The 17,686-nt window shown below is 41.8% G+C and overlaps 1 protein-coding gene across 3 annotated transcripts in view; it reads right to left on the bottom strand.

Annotated features, from left to right (window-relative positions):
• LOC112265096 (FXYD domain-containing ion transport regulator 6) overlaps positions 1–17,585 on the bottom strand; it is a 28,813-nt gene extending 11,228 nt beyond the window's left edge. For 2 of the 3 annotated variants that reach the window (XM_042295885.1, XM_024442135.2), the window contains exon 1: positions 15,727–17,583. The gene's annotated coding sequence lies outside the window, so the exon portion shown is untranslated. Of the gene's footprint in view, positions 1–15,726 lie in introns of all 3 variants that reach the window. The other variant, XM_042295886.1, reaches the window with a different exon arrangement.
• Between the last annotated feature and the right edge of the window lie 101 nt (positions 17,586–17,686).

Consider the following 17,686-nt stretch of genomic DNA (forward strand, 5'->3'; position numbering starts at 1 on the left):
CTCATCTCATATGTATATACTGCACTCAATACCATCTACTGTATCTTGCTTATGCCGCTCTGTACCATCACTCATTCATATATCTTTATGTACATATTCTTTATCCCCTTACACTTGTGTCTATAAGGTAGTAGTTTTGGAATTGTTAGCTAGATTACTTGTTGGTTATTACTGCATTGTCGGAACTAGAAGCACAAGCATTTCGCTACACTCGCATTAACATCTGCTAACCATGTGTATGTGACAAATAAAATTTGATTTGATTTAATGTCATATAACCTAGAAATCAGACTTGCGATTCCACAGGAGGGACAAAATCTCCTCTAGCAAAATCTTGGGAAGTAGTTGAGGAAAGGTGGGGAAATGAGAGCGAACAAAGTTACTGGCTCAAAAAAAGCACAAAAGATTAGAATGAGCTAGAATAGATTTAGCTACGAGATCATTAAAACTGACAAACTTCCCATCTAAAAATACATCTTTGAAACAAACCAAACCTCTCTCATGCCACAAAACAAAACCCTGGTGGAGTTTGGAGGGTAGAAATAGGTGGTCGATACTGATAGGGCTAGAAGAGAAGGGGCAGAAAGTCTAAAATGTTGACGAAATTGTCCCCAGAGCTTCAAAGTAGAGCGCACAATGGGGTTTCCCGTATACTCTGAAGGACACAAGGACAGTGGGGCAGAAAGGGAGGATGATTGGCAGGATTGCACCTCTATTGAGCACCAGTTGGAAGCTGGAGCATGACACTAGACCACAATCTTTTGAATATCGGCTGCCCAATAGTAAAGCAGTAAATTTGGAAGTGCCAATCCTCCATCTTGTCTCCTTCTTTGAAGTATTGCTCTATGTATCCTAGGTGATTTGTTCCCAGATAAAATGATTGATGAGCCTATCCAACTTGGTAAAAAATGATTTCGGCAGAAAGATTGGAAGACATTGAAAAAGGTATAGAAACCTAGGTAAAATATTATTTTTAATAGATTGGATTCTGCCAGCTAATAAGAAAGGCGTGCAAAGTTAGTTTTATGTAGGGTAGCCAGGGACTGTATTATATTCACAGCCAAATAGGGAAAGCCAGAGGGCGACAGACGGAAAGGCAGGGCTCCAAGGGGAATTTGCTTGGCAGCAGGGTTGGTCGGAAAACATGAACTTTTCTGAATGTTCAATTTGTGACCTGAACATTATCCAAACGTGTTTAAAATATGCATTATGTTATCGGCAGAGTTCACAGGGTTAGAGATATATAATAGTAGATCATCTGTATACAGTGACACTTTGTGTTCTTCACCAGCGAATGATTCCAGTGAATGATGATGATAATTTTAAGGCCAAGGAAAGTGGTTCTATCGCATGAGCAAAAAGGAGTGGGGACATAGGGCACCCTTGACGGGACTCTCTGGAGAGGGGGAAGTATTTTGAATATTGAGAGTTGGTGTGTACGCTAGCCGTCGGAGCAGAATAGAGCAGACATATTTGTCGGATTTAGTGGAGGTTAGAATGAAATGACACGAAAGTTGAATTAATATTAGAGAGATCACTTGTAAGATTATGGGAGGAGTCATATACCTGAGAGATAAGATCAGATGCTGACTGGCGTTAAGTTGGTGTGCCAAAAGGTGGCTGGTCTTGTCTCCATATTTGTAGTACGAAGTTCGTTGCAACAGAAACTCTGCTTTATCAGTGGAAAGCGGAATAAATTGAGTTTGACGTTTCAGCCTCTGCGGTTAATTCAGGGGATGGTGAAGTTGAATATTGCCGGTCTATTGCCCGAATTGAGTCCACCAGTTCCTGATGTTTCAGTTCTTTGTTTGACATAATGAGCTTTGTAAGAAATTATCTTTCCCCGTAATACAGCTTTGAAAGTCTCCCAAAGAAGAGAAGTCGGTTGAAGTAAAGTCACAGAATTCTTGGTTATAGGGCCGTGTTAAATCTATAATTCAACTGTTGTTTTTTTTTGCATTCAGAGTAAGTGCTAAATCAAGAATGTGGGGGGAATGGTCCAAAATCACTATCACAGAATATTCTGTAGCTTTAACTGAGGGGAGAAGGGCTCTATCTAAAAAAAATTAAAAGTAGTTTATGCGCGAGTAGGCTTTATGAACATGAGAAAAGTAGAGAAAGTATTTTGTGACCAGCTGGAGGAAGCGCCATGGATCAACACAACCCATTTGGGTCATGAATTTAGAAAGAGCTTTTGCCATTCCGGAAGGAGTAAGTGTTCTGGGATTAGACCGGTCAAATCTTGGTTCAATAACAGTTAAGGTCCCCGCTGAAGATGAGGTGGTGGGTGTCAAGATTAGGGAGAGGCTAAAAGAGATGTCATAAATCTAGTGTCATCCCAGTTAGGGGTGTAAACATTCGCAAGTACTACAGGGGTTTGGAAGAGGGTGCCACTAACTATTGTATAACATCCTCCAAGATCTGAACTGATCTGTGAGGGTGAAAACTGTACCCGTTTGTGAATCACTATTGCTGTTACCCTGGCTTTGCCGTTAAAATTAGAATGAAAAACCTGTTCAACCCATGTTTTACGCAATCTAGTATGGTCGTTAACACGTAGGTGTGTTTTTCTTGAATAAATGCGATATCAGTATTCAGGCTGTTCAGATGTGAAAATACTCTGGAGCACTTAATTTCCCCCCCACAATCCCAAATGTTCCATGTCACCAGTCTGTCTGGAAGCCCTAAAGTACAACCATGACTTGTTGTTGAACTAGACATTAATCCTTATAAGAGGAGAAGTCAAATGAAAAAGAAAGAGGAAAAGAGAGATTGAGAGAGGAGCAGCATGAGCAAAACATCTGAATAAAAAATTTATAAAATCCTCAAAAAAAAAAAGCAGAGCATAAGAATCTTTGGATAATGCCAACGTAACCCCCACCACCACCCCCAACATACACCAAAATAAAAATGATAGTACAACAATCTTCAAAGAAAAAATACAAATCCTAAACTCGTCACTATGAATAAGACGAGCAGCAGGAATTCTCTCTTACTCAGCAAACCGACCTAGGAAAGAAGTTACATACGCCATTGAAATTAAAAAATAAAATATGTCAATAAGCAAGTGTACATTTTGGGTTTCGGTCACACTTTAAACAACGAGAGAATAACCTTCACCTTCAGTTATTAAAATGTTAACAGCGATTGGTGGCATTTCAATGACCATAAAATGAGTGTAGTCCACTAGGTGTCGCCACAGGGCTGAGTAATGAGAAACGTTTGAAATTAACCAGTAGGCTATGAAAAGAGTCAGCCCCTGTTTTGGTAAATTGTTAAACGTTGTTAGGAGGGAATAATTCAATAAAAGTAGACAAAGGGACAATTAGAATTTTGGATATGTACAATTACGCAAACGAACCGTGGGCCTAAACACTTCCGCTAGTGCAACAATTAAACAAGAGTACAATTGGAAGAGAGGAGCGATGGTATTAGACTCCAATGTCGTAGTGGAGTCCAAGATAAAGTGAATGTAACTGAGGACCATCAGTGACCAACCTCACCAATCATGGCCAAAGTAAACCACGGTAGTTCAGAGTGTTCATAAAAATAAAGAGTAAAAAATACAATTTAAAAAATGGTATATATCATGCAGACCCCAATGAAAAATGTAAATACACAAATATTGGTGGACAGGATCTGTGTTTAACTAGCAAGTCTCCAAAATGACCTAAAGCCTGCCAAACGGCAATGTAGGTTATAGATTGCCATTAGTGGAGCAGCAAGTTCAAAGCCTTAGTAAAATGAAAGAAATCAAAATGCTGCGCTTTTACCAGCAATTGTCTTTGATTAAGAAACTAAACAAGATCAAATGGAAGTTTTAAAGAGCAGTGACACGGTATAGTATGTCATTGTCAACAACAGAAAGGAGTTGTGTGCTGCTTCAAACATACCTACTGTAGCCAACAAGCTTTAGCATAGGATTGTTTCACGAGAAACGGATCGATAGATGGTCATAGATATATGTAGCCTATTGTCCACACGGTCACTAAAACTAACGTTACTCACATAATACAGGCAGGAGAGAAATCATCCCAATTCAGGCATTCAATGTATTTCAGGCATTCAATGTATGTGCTGTCGGTAGAAGTACTTCTTCCGGATTTTCAAAAAAAAATGGACCTAGCCGTTAAAGGTGACATGGAGTTGGGCAGGATAAATCAGCCCAATTGGATTCCCTTCTTGTACAGAGTGGACTTGATGTTGTTGAATGCGGAAACCATTTCTTTGCCAGGCTAGAACTGAAATCCTGGTAGAACTTGATCTTGTGGCCTTGGAAAGTGGTGTCGCTATTTTCCCTTGCCCACGGAAGGACAAGCTCTCTGTCTTTGTATCGATGCACCCGCACTATGATAGGACGCGGTCGGCCACCTGGGCGAGCTTTCGGTGCAAGGCTGCGGTGGGCTCTATCAAGTTCAGGGAGATTGGGAAAAGCCTCATCATCCAAAACGTCCTTCAACATCTCCGCCATGAACTGGGTTGGATATCCTGTCTCGGAGTCCTCTGGCAGTCCAAACACGCGGATATTCTGGCGTTTTGAACATGAAATCAAATCTTCCACTTGTAGCTTCAGAGACTTGTTGGCAGTGGCCACATCATCAAGCCTGGTTTCCAGCATAGTGAGTTTGTCACTGTGGCTGGAGAGCCCGGCCTAAACTTCGATCAGTTTGGTAGTGTGAGATTCCACAGAACCCCGGGTGGTTTCCACAGTTGCCTGAATTGGAGCCAGTGCAGCCACCAGTTTTAGCTGAGGTTGATTTGTTGGAATGTGTAGTTTTTTCTGTCGATTTTCCAAACCATGTGACTGGTTTGCTAATGCTAACTTAGGTACACCCTATTACTGGGTAATTAAAATTAGGCTTTTGAGGTTATGAAAAGTATGAATTTAGGCAAAATTGAGGATTATTTACAAAAGTTGTCGGAGAAGAAATCTAGTGCGACTTCTTTCTACAGTGCTCAGCTGTCAGCCCGTCTGAGCGTCTTTAGCCTTCTTAAGGCTAGGGGGCAGTATTCAGAAGTTCAGATGACTGATGTGCCGAAAGTAAACTGCCTGTTGCTCAGGCCCAGAAGCTAGAATATGCATATATCGGTAGCATTGGATGGAAAACATTGGTAGCATTGGATGGAAAACACTCTGACGTTTCTAAAACTGTTAATATAATGTCTGTGAGTATAACAGAACTGATATGGCAGGCGAAAATCAGAGGAGAATCCATACGGAATTGTTTTGTTTGTTGAGGTCACCACCCATTGAAATGCTTGTCTATGGGATATTCAAAGGAAATCCTCCCAGATTGCAGTTCCTATGGCTTCCACTAGATGTCAACAGTCTTTAGAAAGGGTTTCAGGCTTGTTTTTTGAAAAATTAGTTAGTAGTAGTTTTTCAAGGTGGCTCTCATTTTGCACTGTAATCTTGTGGCGCGAGTGAATGAGGGAACACACTACATTCACACTACATTCCGTCTTAAATTGTATAGTTTATTTACATATTAGGGTACCTGAGGATTGATTAGAAACATTGTTTGACTTGTTGGGACAAAGTTTATTGGTAACTTTTGGGATTCCTTTGTATGCATGTTGAACGAGTGGAATGGGTGGATTACTGAATCAAACGCGCCAACTAAACTGACTTTTTTGGGATATAAAGAAGGACTTTATCAAACAATACAACCATTTGTTGTGTAGCTGGGACCCTTGGGATTGAAAACAGAGGAAGATCTTCAAAGGTAAGTGATTTATTTTAGCGCTATTTCTGACTTTTGTGACGCCTCTGCTCGTTTGGAAAATGTTTTTAATGCTTTTGTTTTGCGGGACGCTGTCCTCAGATAATCACATGGTATGCTTTCGCCGTAAAGTCTGGATTAACAAGAAGTTAAGCTTTTAAATGATGTATGACCGTTGTATTTTCATGAATGTTTAATATTACGATTTTTGTATTTTGAATTTCGCGCTCTGCAATTTCACCGGATTTGTGGAGACGGGGCGCTAGCGTCCCACCTAGCCCAAAAAGGTTTTTAAATGAGGAGTGGCTTCAGTCTGGCCACTCTATCATAAAGGCCTGATTGGTGGAGTGCTGCAGAGATGATTACACTTCTGGAAGGTTCTCCCATCTCCACAGAGGAACTCTGGAGCTCTGTCAGAGTGACCATCAGGTTATTGGTCACATCCCTGACCAAGGACCTTCTCCCCTGATTACTCAGTTTGGCCGGGCGGCCAGCTCTAGGAAGAGTCTTGGTGGCTCCAAACATCTTCCATTTAAGAATAATGGAGGCCACTGTGTTCTTGGGGACCTTCAATGCTGCAGAACTTTTTTGGTACCCTTCCCCAGATCTGTGCCTGGACACACATGGCTTGGTTATTGCTATGAGATGCACTGCGAACTGTCCAATCAATTGAATTAACCACAGGTAGACTCCAATCAAGTTGTAGAAACAACTCAAGGATGATCAATGGAAACAGGATACACTTGAGCTCAATTTCAGGTCTCAAAGAAAAGGGTCGGAATACTTATGTAAATAAGTATTATTTTTTAGATTTGCCAAAACTTTTTTTTTTAAACAATTTTTGCTTTGTCATTGTGGGGAATTGTGTGTAGATTGATGAGGATTTTGTTATTTTATCCATTTTAGAGTAAGGCTGTAATGTATCAAAATGTGGAAAATGTCAAGGGGTCTGAATACTTTCCCGAATGCATTGTATATTAGACATAAAAAAAACACAGGAAAGAGGAGTACAGTACAAGCTTTAACCTTTTCCATTTAACAAGCTGAAAAGGAGGGATAGGAAAAAGATGACAGCGAATTGGGCGAGGGAGGAGGCTGGGGCATGATAGCAAATACAACCCACGAGGTCCATTCCGTAGTGTTTACCTCAGAGTAGTATCTTTATACTGACAGTAGGGCTCTGCGATAAGGCCGAAAAATCATACCTCAATTTTGTATGGCCGATTCACATTCTACAGTTGAAGTCAGAAGTTTACATACAACTTAGCCGAATACATTTAAACTCAGTTTTTCACAATTCCTGACATTTAATCCTAGTAAAAATGCACTGTCTTAGGTCAGTTAGGATCACCACTTTATTTCAAGAATGTGAAATGTCAGAATAATAGTAGAGAGAATGATTTATTTCAGCTTTTATTTTTTTTCATCACATTCCCAGTGGGTCAGAAGTTTACATACACTCAATTAGTATTTGGTACAATTGCCTTGAAATTGTTTATCTTGGGTCAAACGTTTCAGGTAGCCTTCCACAAGCTTCCCACAATAAATTGCGTGAATTTTGGCCAATTCCTCCAGATAGAGTTGGTGTAATTGAGTCAGGTTTGTAGGCATCCTTGCTCGCACATGCCTTTTCATAATTGTCCAAACATTTCTATGGGATTAAGGTCAGGGCTTTGTGATGGCCACTCCAATACCTTAACTTTGTTGTCCTTAAGCCATTTTGCCACAACTTTGGAAGTATGCTTGGGGTCATTGTCCATTTGGAAGACCCATTTGCGACCAAGCTTTAACTTCCCGACTGATGTCTGAGATGTTGCTTCAATATATCCTCATAATTTTCCTCCTCATGCCGCCATCTATTTTGTGAAGTGCACCAGTCCCTCCTGCAGCAAAGCACCCCCACAACATGATGCTGCCACCCCTGTGCTTCACGGTTGGGATGGTGTTCTTCGGCTTGCCAGCCTCCCCCTTTTTCCTCCAAACATAACAATGGTCATTATGGCCAAACAGTTCTATTTTTGTTTCATCAGACCAGAGGACATTTCTCCAAAAAGTACTATCTTTGTCCCCATGTGCATTTGCAAACCGTAGTCTGCCTTTTTTATGGTGTTTTTGAAGCAGTGGCTTCTTCCTTGCTGAGCGGCCTTTCAGGTTATGTTGACTTGTTTTACTGTGGATATAGATACTTTTGTACCTGTTTCCTCCAGCATCTTCACAAGATCCTTTAGTGTTGTTCTGGGATTGATTTGCACTTTTCACACAAAAGTACGTTCATCTCTAGGAGACAGAACGTGTCTCCTTCCTGAATGGTATGACGGCTGTGTGGTCCCGTGGTGTTTATATTTGCATACTATTGTTTGCACAGATGAACGTGGTACCTTCAGGCATTTGGAAATTGCTCCCAAGGATGAACCAGACTTGTGGAGGTCTCCAATTTTTGGCTTGGCTGATTTATTTTAATTTTCCCATGATGTCAAGCAAAGAGACACGGAGTTTGAAGGTAGGCATTGAAATACATCCACAGGTACACCTCCAATTGACTCAAATGATGTCAATTAGCCTATCAGAAGCTTCTAAAGCCATGACATCATTTTCTGGAATATTCCAAGCTGTTTAAAGGCACAGTCAATTTAGTGCATGTAAACTTCTGACCCACTGGAATTGTGATACAGTGAAATAAGTTAAATAATCTGTCTACAAAAACATTGTTGGGAAAATTTCTTGTGTCATGCACAAAGTATATGTCCTAACTGACTTGCCAAAACTATAGTTTGTTAACAAGAAATCTGTGGAGTGGTTGAAAAACAAGTTTTAATGACTCCAACCTAAGTGTATGTAAACTTCCAACTTCAACTGTATATCTCTTTAAAAAAAATGTTTTCTCTAAATTAGCATTGTTTCGCAATTCAAGGTCAAATACACTGCATTTAAAAGAGTCAGCAAAAATCGAATGAATTCAGAGCTTTTGAAATTATACTTACATGCTGACTAAACCGGGCGCACACGTGCCTCAGCATGCACATGTTGATTTTGTCCATCCACATGAGACGCGATCAGTACACACAAAACAAAATATAAACCAACTATATTAATTTGGGGACAGGTCGAAAAGCATTAAACATTTATGATATTTTAATTAGCTAGCCTGCTGTTGCTAGGTAATTTGTCCTGGGATATAAACATTGGGTTGTTATTTTACCTGAAATGCACAAGGTCCTCTACTCCGACAATTAATCCACAGATAAAAAGGTAAATTGAGTAATCTAGTAATCTCTCCTCCTTCAGTCTTCTTCTTTGTACTTTATATGGTGGTTGGAAAACAACTCTAAGGTGCATTACCACCACCAACTGGACTGGAGTGTGGACCTCAGTTTCAATCACCCACATGGGTAAAACCAATGAGGAGATGGGAGAGGCAGGACTTGCAGCGCGCTAAGCATCACAAATAGAACCAAGTTCTATTTTAGTGCCTGGCTACACAGACGCTAGTTGACTAACATGTGTAAATGTATTTTGCAATGCTCTGTGCATGTAATGTGCCTCATTACTTCCGGCGCCGACAGAGATGGCCGCCTCGCTTCGCGTTCCTAGGAAACTATGCAGTGTTTTTTTTTTTACGGTCTTCTGGTCAGACTCCGGAGACGGGCACATCGTGCACCACTCCCTAGCATTCTTCTCGCCAATGTCCAGTCTCTTGACAACAAGGTTGATGAAATCTGAGCAAGGGTAGCATTCCAGAGGGACATCAGAGACTGATGGCTCACTGGAGAGACGCTATCCGAGGCGGTGCAGCCAGCAGGTTTCTCCACGCATCGCGCCGACAGAAACAAACATCTTTCTGGTAAGAAGAGGGATGGGGGCGTATGCCTTATGGCTAACGAGACATGGTGTGATGAAAGAAACATACAGGAACTCAAATCCTTCTGTTCACCTGATTTAGAATTCCTCACAATCAAATGTAGACCGCATTATCTACCATGAGAATTCTCTTCGATTATAATCACAGCCGTATATATCCCCCCCCAAGCAGACACATCGATGGCTCTGAACAAACTTAATTTGACTCTTTGCAAACTGGAATCCATTTATCCGGAGGCTGCATTCATTGTAGCTGGGGATTTTAACAAGGCTAATCTGAAAACAAGACTCCCTAAATTTTATCAGCATATCGATTGCGCAAACAGGGGTGGAAAAACCTTGGATCATTGTTACTCTAACTTCCGCGACGCATATAAGGCCCTGCCCCGCCCTCCTTTCGGAAAAGCCGACCACGACTCCATTTTGTTGATCCCTGCCTACAGGCAGAAACTAAAACAAGAGGCTCCCACGCTGAGTCTGTCCAACGCTGGTCCGACCAAGCTGACTCCACACTCCAAGACTGCTTCCATCACGTGGACTGGGATATGTTTCGTATTGCGTCAGATAACAATATTGACGAATACGCTGATTCGGTGTACGAGTTCATTAGAACGTGCGTTGAAGATGTCGTTCCCATAGCAACGATTAAAACATTCCCTAACCAGAAACCGTGGATTGATGGCAGCATTCGCCTGAAACTGAAAGCGCGAACCACTGCTTTTAATCAGGGCAAGGTGACTGGTAACATGACCGAACACAAACAGGGCAGCTATTCCCTCCGCAAGGCTATCAAACAAGCTAAGCGTCAGTACAGAGACAAAGTAGAATCTCAATGCAACGGCTCAGACACAAGAGGCATGTGGCAGGGTCTACAGTCAATCACGGACTACAAGAAGAAATCCAGCCCAGTCACGGACCAGGATGTCTTGCTCCCAGGCAGACTAAATAACTTTTTTGCCCGCTTTGAGGACAATACAGTGCCACTGACACGGCCTGCAACGAAAACATGCGGACTCTCCTTCACTGCAGCCGAGGTGAGTAAGACATTTAAACGTGTTAACCCTCGCAAGGCTGCAGGCCCAGACGGCATCCCCAGCCGCGCCCTCAGAGCATGCGCAGACCAGCTGGCCGGTGTGTTTACGGACATATTCAATCAATCCCTATACCAGTCTGCTGTTCCCACATGCTTCAAGAGGGCCACCATTGTTCCTGTTCCCAAGAAAGCTAAGGTAACTGAGCTAAACGACTACCGCCTCGTAGCACTCACTTCCGTCATCATGAAGTGCTTTGAGAGACTAGTCAAGGACCATATCACCTCCACCCTACCTGACACCCTAGACCCACTCCAATTTGCTTACCGCCCAAATAGGTCCACAGACGATGCAATCTCAACCACACTGCACACAACCCTAACCCATCTGGACAAGAGGAATACCTATGTGAGAATGCTGTTCATCGACTACAGCTCGGCATTCAACACCATAGTACCCTCCAAGCTCGTCATCAAGCTCGAGACCCTGGGTCTCGACCCCGCCCTGTGCAACTGGGTACTGGACTTCCTGACGGGCCGCCCCCAGGTGGTGAGGGTAGGCAACAACATCTCCACCCCGCTGATCCTCAACACTGGGGCCCCACAAGGGTGCGTTCTGAGCACTCTCCTGTACTCCCTGTTCACCCACGACTGCGTGGCCACGCACGCCTCCAACTCAATCATCAAGTTTGCGGGCGACACAAAAGTGGTAGGCTTGATTACCAACAACGACGAGACGGCCTACAGGGAGGAGGTGAGGGCCCTCGGAGTGTGGTGTCAGGAAAATTACCTCACACTCAACGTCAACAAAACTAAGGAGATGATTGTGGACTTCAGGAAACAGCAGAGGGAACACCCCTATCCACATCGATGGAACAGTAGTGGAGAGGGTAGCAAGTTTTAAGTTCCTCGGCATACACATCACAGACAAACTGAATTGGTCCACTCACACAGACAGCATCGTGAAGAAGGCGCAGCAGCGCCTCTTCAACCTCAGGAGGCTGAAGAAATTCGGCTTGTCACCAAAAGCACTCACAAACTTCTACAGATGCACAATCGAGAGCATCCTGGCAGGCTGTATCACCGCCTGGTACGGCAACTGCTCCGCCCACAACCGTAAGGCTCTCCAGAGGGTAGTGAGGTCTGCACAACGCATCACCGGGGGCAAACTACCTGCCCTCCAGGACACCTACACCACCCGATGTTACAGGAAGGCCATAAAGATCATCAAGGACATCAACCACCCGAGCCACTGCCTGTTCACCCCGCTATCATCCAGAAGGCGAGGTCAGTACAGGTGCATCAAAGCTGGGACCGAGAGACTGAAAAACAGCTTCTATCTCAAGGCCATCAGACTGTTAAACAGCCACCACTAACATTGAGTGGCTGCTGCCAACACACTGACACTGACTCAACTCCAGCCACTTTAATAATGGGAATTGATGGGAAATGATGTAAATATATCACTAGCCACTTTAAACAATGCTACCTAATATAATGTTACTTACCCTACATTATTCATCTCATATGCATACGTATATACTGTACTCTATATCATCGACTGCATCCTTATGTAATACATGTAACACTAGCCACTTTAACTATGCCACTTTGTTTACATACTCATCTCATATGTATATACTGTACTCGATACCATCTACTGTATCTTGCCTATGCTGCTCTGTACCATCACTCATTCATATATCCTTATGTACGTAAGAAAATGAGGTAGAAGCAGCGGTACCCTCTGTTGAAGCAACAAACCCAGGGACGGAGCTATGAGTCAAGCCCAAGACATGAATTATGAATTAAGCATATGGGAGAAGACAGAAATAAACATCGTTGTGAGTTGTGACCCGTTGGTTTTCTTCCTTCTCTGTGTGATTGTGAATCTTTTCACACCTGAACACTCACACCTTTGTTTGCGAGTGTCTAGGACATGATCAAACCAACACCCAAAAAGGGTTATACAGCTATCCCTATAGGAGAACCCTTTCTGGTCACAGATAGAACCCTTTTTGGTTCCAGGGAGAACTCTTTAGGGTTACATGTAGAACCCTCTGGGTTAAGGGTTCTATCTGGGACTCAAAAGGATTCTACATGAGGACCAAAACATTTTCTGTGTGTAGATATGGTTATGTGAAATGATATCTGGGAGTGTTGGGATCTGATTGGTGGAGCTTGTTTTCTCTCTTGATCTTACCCATTATGGATATTTCTGTGTCAATTTGACACTAACCTCCAACTCTCTGGGACACCCAGGCTCATGTAAAAGCTCCCATATCTAGGTGTTTAGGAGGCAGGTCAGGTGTTGATTGGCATTTGGAGAGTGCAGAATGAGAATCTATTTACCCCATCACGCTGTCTCTGAGAACAAAAACAGCAGCTATTACCTGTGACAAAGCCCACTATTACTGACAATATGATTTTAGAGTGCCTCTCTGCTGATGAAAGATACATGTAACTGAGGAAATAAAGGAAACACCATCATAAAGTGCCTAAATAGGGTGGTGGGCTACCATGGCCCCCTAGAACAGCTTCAATGCGCCTTGGTATAGATTCTACAAATCATCCTGGAAGAGACCCCCCATCAGGATAGAAATGTTTCACCATAGGTTGAAAGTGGTAACCCAAAATGGCTGTGTGTTTATTGATGTTTGCCTTGCACTTCTAGGGGGTTGAGAGGACCTAAATCATGCCGGGAAAAAGCACCCCACACCATAACAGAGCTGCCAGAACCCTCATTTGCTCAAGTGTTTCCTTTATTTTGGCAGTTACCTGTAGCTCTTCACAATGGAACTGCCTCTGATTAGCTCTCAGATGTGTGTGTGTGTGTGTGTCTCATCTATCACTTTATTACAACTTGCTCAAACAGAACAAGCAAATCATGAATTAAGACAAAATACAGGTCATCAAGGTCCTTTCTGGAGCAAGACTCATGACATCTTAACATCTTTGCCATCATGATGATGGTACATCTCCATGACAACAAGACATTGGACGTGCCTCCTGTCACGGTGCCGGGGTATTGCTATGGCAACTGTTTCCATCAGGTGACTCCTATTAGAAGTACCAAATACTGTCGGTGAGGAATGTGTGCCGAGGGGAGGGAGGTGGGCTGGAAATGGTAGCGTCAAGAAACACTAGTACGTGAGAAGAGGAGAAAGAGGTAGTGCACAGTGATGAGATTCAAAATGTTCATTCATGCGTGTTCACGCTGAACATAAACCTTTATACAACAGGGTCGTTCAACTAAAAGAGTGCCGTTTCATATTTTCAGTGGAAATTATGCACCAATATTTAATTTGAAAAATCTATTATATTAAGTGTGCTTTAATTAATACAGACCACACGGAAAATTCTATAAATCTGTTCCTTGGTGCACCTTCTGACTTCTAGGGAGATTTTAACCCACTTAACTCTAAAATTTCTCCAAGTCTTCCCCATCATTGTAAAGCCCTAGTTATTTTATTGCTTTGACAAAGTCATTTCTGAAGATTATAATTTACTTAATGTGATTAGTGATCCATCCAATCTCATGAAATGTTCGTCCTTTATTTTAAGATCTAACCTGCTACGTGAACTGAACTCTCATTTTAATATGGTGAAACTATTCCTTTTTAAAATATTTAAAAAATAAATAAACATTGAACATCTAATAGTCAAATCATAGTGTAAAAGCAGGTGATCTGGTTCTACTCCTTTTAGCCATTTTCTGGTGTTTTGTGGTGGGAAAGTATGCGAGTCGATCATAACAAATTAACCCTATTACCCAGAAAGAACGGCTAAAATGAACGTTTTTGTGCTTGCATTCAACGGCCCCTCCCTGTTGCACACAACAAGCTTCCATTCCCCCTGTGACAAGGGGATTTGTGGTTTATTTAAGATGAAATCATCAACCCCTTTACAGTCAACCCTGTTATGGTCAATCCTGTTGGCACTAAATAGGCACTTACTATAGTCATTTTTTCAATTTAACTTCTTGAGATGCTGAGACATTTTTATTAAATCGAACGTGTTATTCAGAAAATAACGTTAAAATAAGGTGAAAGAAAATGTATACTATGTTACACTACCCAAAATGTACTCATTTGGTGGAATGACCCAACAGCTCATGACAACCAGATTAACACAAGTACCTCCGTTTTATAATTGCAGCCTACTTTCTGTACCACATCCATCATTTGCAGATAAGCTTTATTCGCGCACCCGACCGCTGTCTGTCACTGGCCAAATGGAGACAGGGCGGGACAATAACTCCCGAATAATTGTATTGGTTGGTAAATTATAATATTGCCTAGTATGTCTCTTGTGTTACCTAAATTACGACATAGCCTTAGTTTGCATAACTGTGCATGAATATGTTTTAGAATGTGCATAGCCGAGAAAATCTAGCTCATCAATATACACTGTCTGGCGCGAGCTCCGCGAGTCTGCCACTTTCTCTGATCCTAACCTGTGGCATTACCACTAGACTTGCCAGTATTGTGGAAGACAGAGGAGTATTCAAGTGCTTCAAATAATTCGTTCTACATACCATTTAGATCTATTTAGCCTGGGACTAATTATACAAACGGTTGAATGTGTTGTGTCTGCTATGCAGCACTGCACGAGGCGATTTTGCTAATCTAACATCATACACTGCCACTGAAAAGGACACACCCCCATGTCACTAAAATAGATGAAATCCATAAACAACTCTCGACACCACATAGTTGAGGCATATTTGAAAAAATATGATGCTCGTACAGACGTTATTGTTGCAAAATAAAATGAGTGAATATATTTTTTTTATATCCATCATGCGATTTATATTAGGCATGCATAGGCCTATACACATTGCGAGAAGTTTACGTTTTCTTAATAAATGATTCACATCAATATTTCAGGAAATTGAATGTTGCCTGTATTATTGATTAGCAAATACACCCTACTCACAGTAAAACTCACATCTAATGAACAATGCATTTTCCCCCTAGCACTCGTTTTGACCAGAAACCACATTCCAAAAATGTAGCTCCAACTAGGCAGACAATAACACACTGTAGATATAAGAACGCACACGCCCCTTTAGAATTATATCGAAAAAGAAACATGCCCAATTTATCTTCTTACCTGTTTCTATTATCTTGACTTTAAGATACAAATTGACTGACCACAATCCAATCAACGACAATGATCAGCTTCTTCTCGCAAAGCGTTACTATTGCTCCAATGTGTATAATCTGTGCCTTCTCACTGTTCAATTGCAGTCCACGAAGGGTTCTTGGTCGAGTCGCGCTCTTAGAATACAAAACATGAACGCAGTTTGCCAAAGTCTTTGTTGATGAATCTCAATGTTTCTTTTGTTTTTATTGATTCCAAATTGTCTCTTGATGTCTATCACTTGATGTCTGTCTGTCTCTCACTCTCTCACACACACACGACCACTGATGATGTTCGTGAGCATCTAGCCATCTACCAGTAGTTTTGCGCGCGTCTCCCCGTCGGTGAATGGTGTACCCAACCGGTTACAAATATACACTGATTGTGTTTTAGATGTAGTATACCGTGTATTCGGTGTTAAACCATCAATATTTAGAGACAGAGAGATTTACATTAGGAAGCAGTGGAAATGTACACAATTGTTCCCTAGAGGACAATGACGGAGGGTCATGTTTATTCAATTTAAATCAGGGGGAGGGCTTAGTATTTGTTGTATTTAGTCCGGAGGAGGGTCATGTGATTTGTAATACAATAAATGTGGTATTGCTCAGGGTTTGAGAATTAGTTGCTTATTATAGTATTTCGATGTCTGCCCGATGATGCCCCTAATCCCTGATTATTTGCTTGGTGTGCAATATCAAGTGCGCCTAGTGTGGTCTCAATAAAATTATCCATAGCCTATACTATAGGACAGACGAAGAGCGTGCTCGGAGAAGCACAGGACAAAGTTATATTTCTAAGAAAATGTACTTCCTGAGTTTTTGCACTCTTGGGATGGTGTATATAGAACTAAGCTACACTGCATTACACATGGCAATGGACTGGACTTTCCAATCATGAGCCCCAGCCTGCCCTGCTTTTACTGATGGAACAACAAGGTCTCACAGTTTCACATCAGCCATTAGACGTTAATCTATGCTTCTCAAACGTCACATTGTGAAGTTGTTCCAAACGTTACATTTCAAAGTGATTAAGGTTACGTTTAGACACTAACTCCACATTTTTAAGGTTATTGGTAAAATATAGGCATTTATTCCAAAATCTTAAAGTTGGGCATTAACCCCTGAATGGTTAAGGTTTGGAATAGGCTTAAAACAAAAATCTCAAAAACAACTTTTAATCGCTGGATTAGAACATGCAACCTTTGGCACTAGAGGCAGATACTTACCTACTTGAAGTTAACACCGCTTACTGTTGCCCCTAGTGTCCAGTTTCCATGTCATCTCCCAACATCCTCAGACATGGATGAATGTCGAATACTGACTTCTATCACCAGTGACCTAGCTGGAGCTGAACCTTTTTGTTCTGCCTAACCAATGACTGTGCTGTGTATGGTGGCACTTCAGGAGTTGAGTCAAAGGCTTCGAGAAGTCCTAATTCATTTCAACAGTCTTCATTTGAATTGGACTTTAAGGCTACTAACAACAATGTAGCTTTGTGTTGGTGCCTATTTCTTCCTATTCAAAGAACAAGAGGTAGGCCTACCTGTTTGACAGACAAAATTATAGTCTCCTATGAATATATTTGGATTTTGTCAGCCAAATCCTTCAGTCACCATGCACTCCTTAATAAATATCCCAGTGTCAGTGAAGATCGTGGTGTGTTCAGTTAAAACCAGGGCTCGAATTGAGGGGGTTTGAGAGGGTAATTTGGCTTTCCATGAGGGGGAGATGCACTGCAGTACTTAATGTAGCTGGTGGCCAACCCAGATATTGACTGTTACTTTTGATTTTGACCCCCCCTTTGTTCAGGGACACATTATTGCATTTCTGTTAGTCACATGTCTGTGGTACTTGTTCAGTTTATGTCTGTTGTTGAATCTTGTTATGTTCATACAAATATTTACACGTGTTAAGTTTGCTGAAAATCA

The sequence above is a fragment of the Oncorhynchus tshawytscha genome, linkage group LG13, assembly GCF_018296145.1.
Source record: "Oncorhynchus tshawytscha isolate Ot180627B linkage group LG13, Otsh_v2.0, whole genome shotgun sequence".
In the NCBI taxonomy this organism is placed as follows: Eukaryota; Metazoa; Chordata; class Actinopteri; order Salmoniformes; family Salmonidae; genus Oncorhynchus; species Oncorhynchus tshawytscha.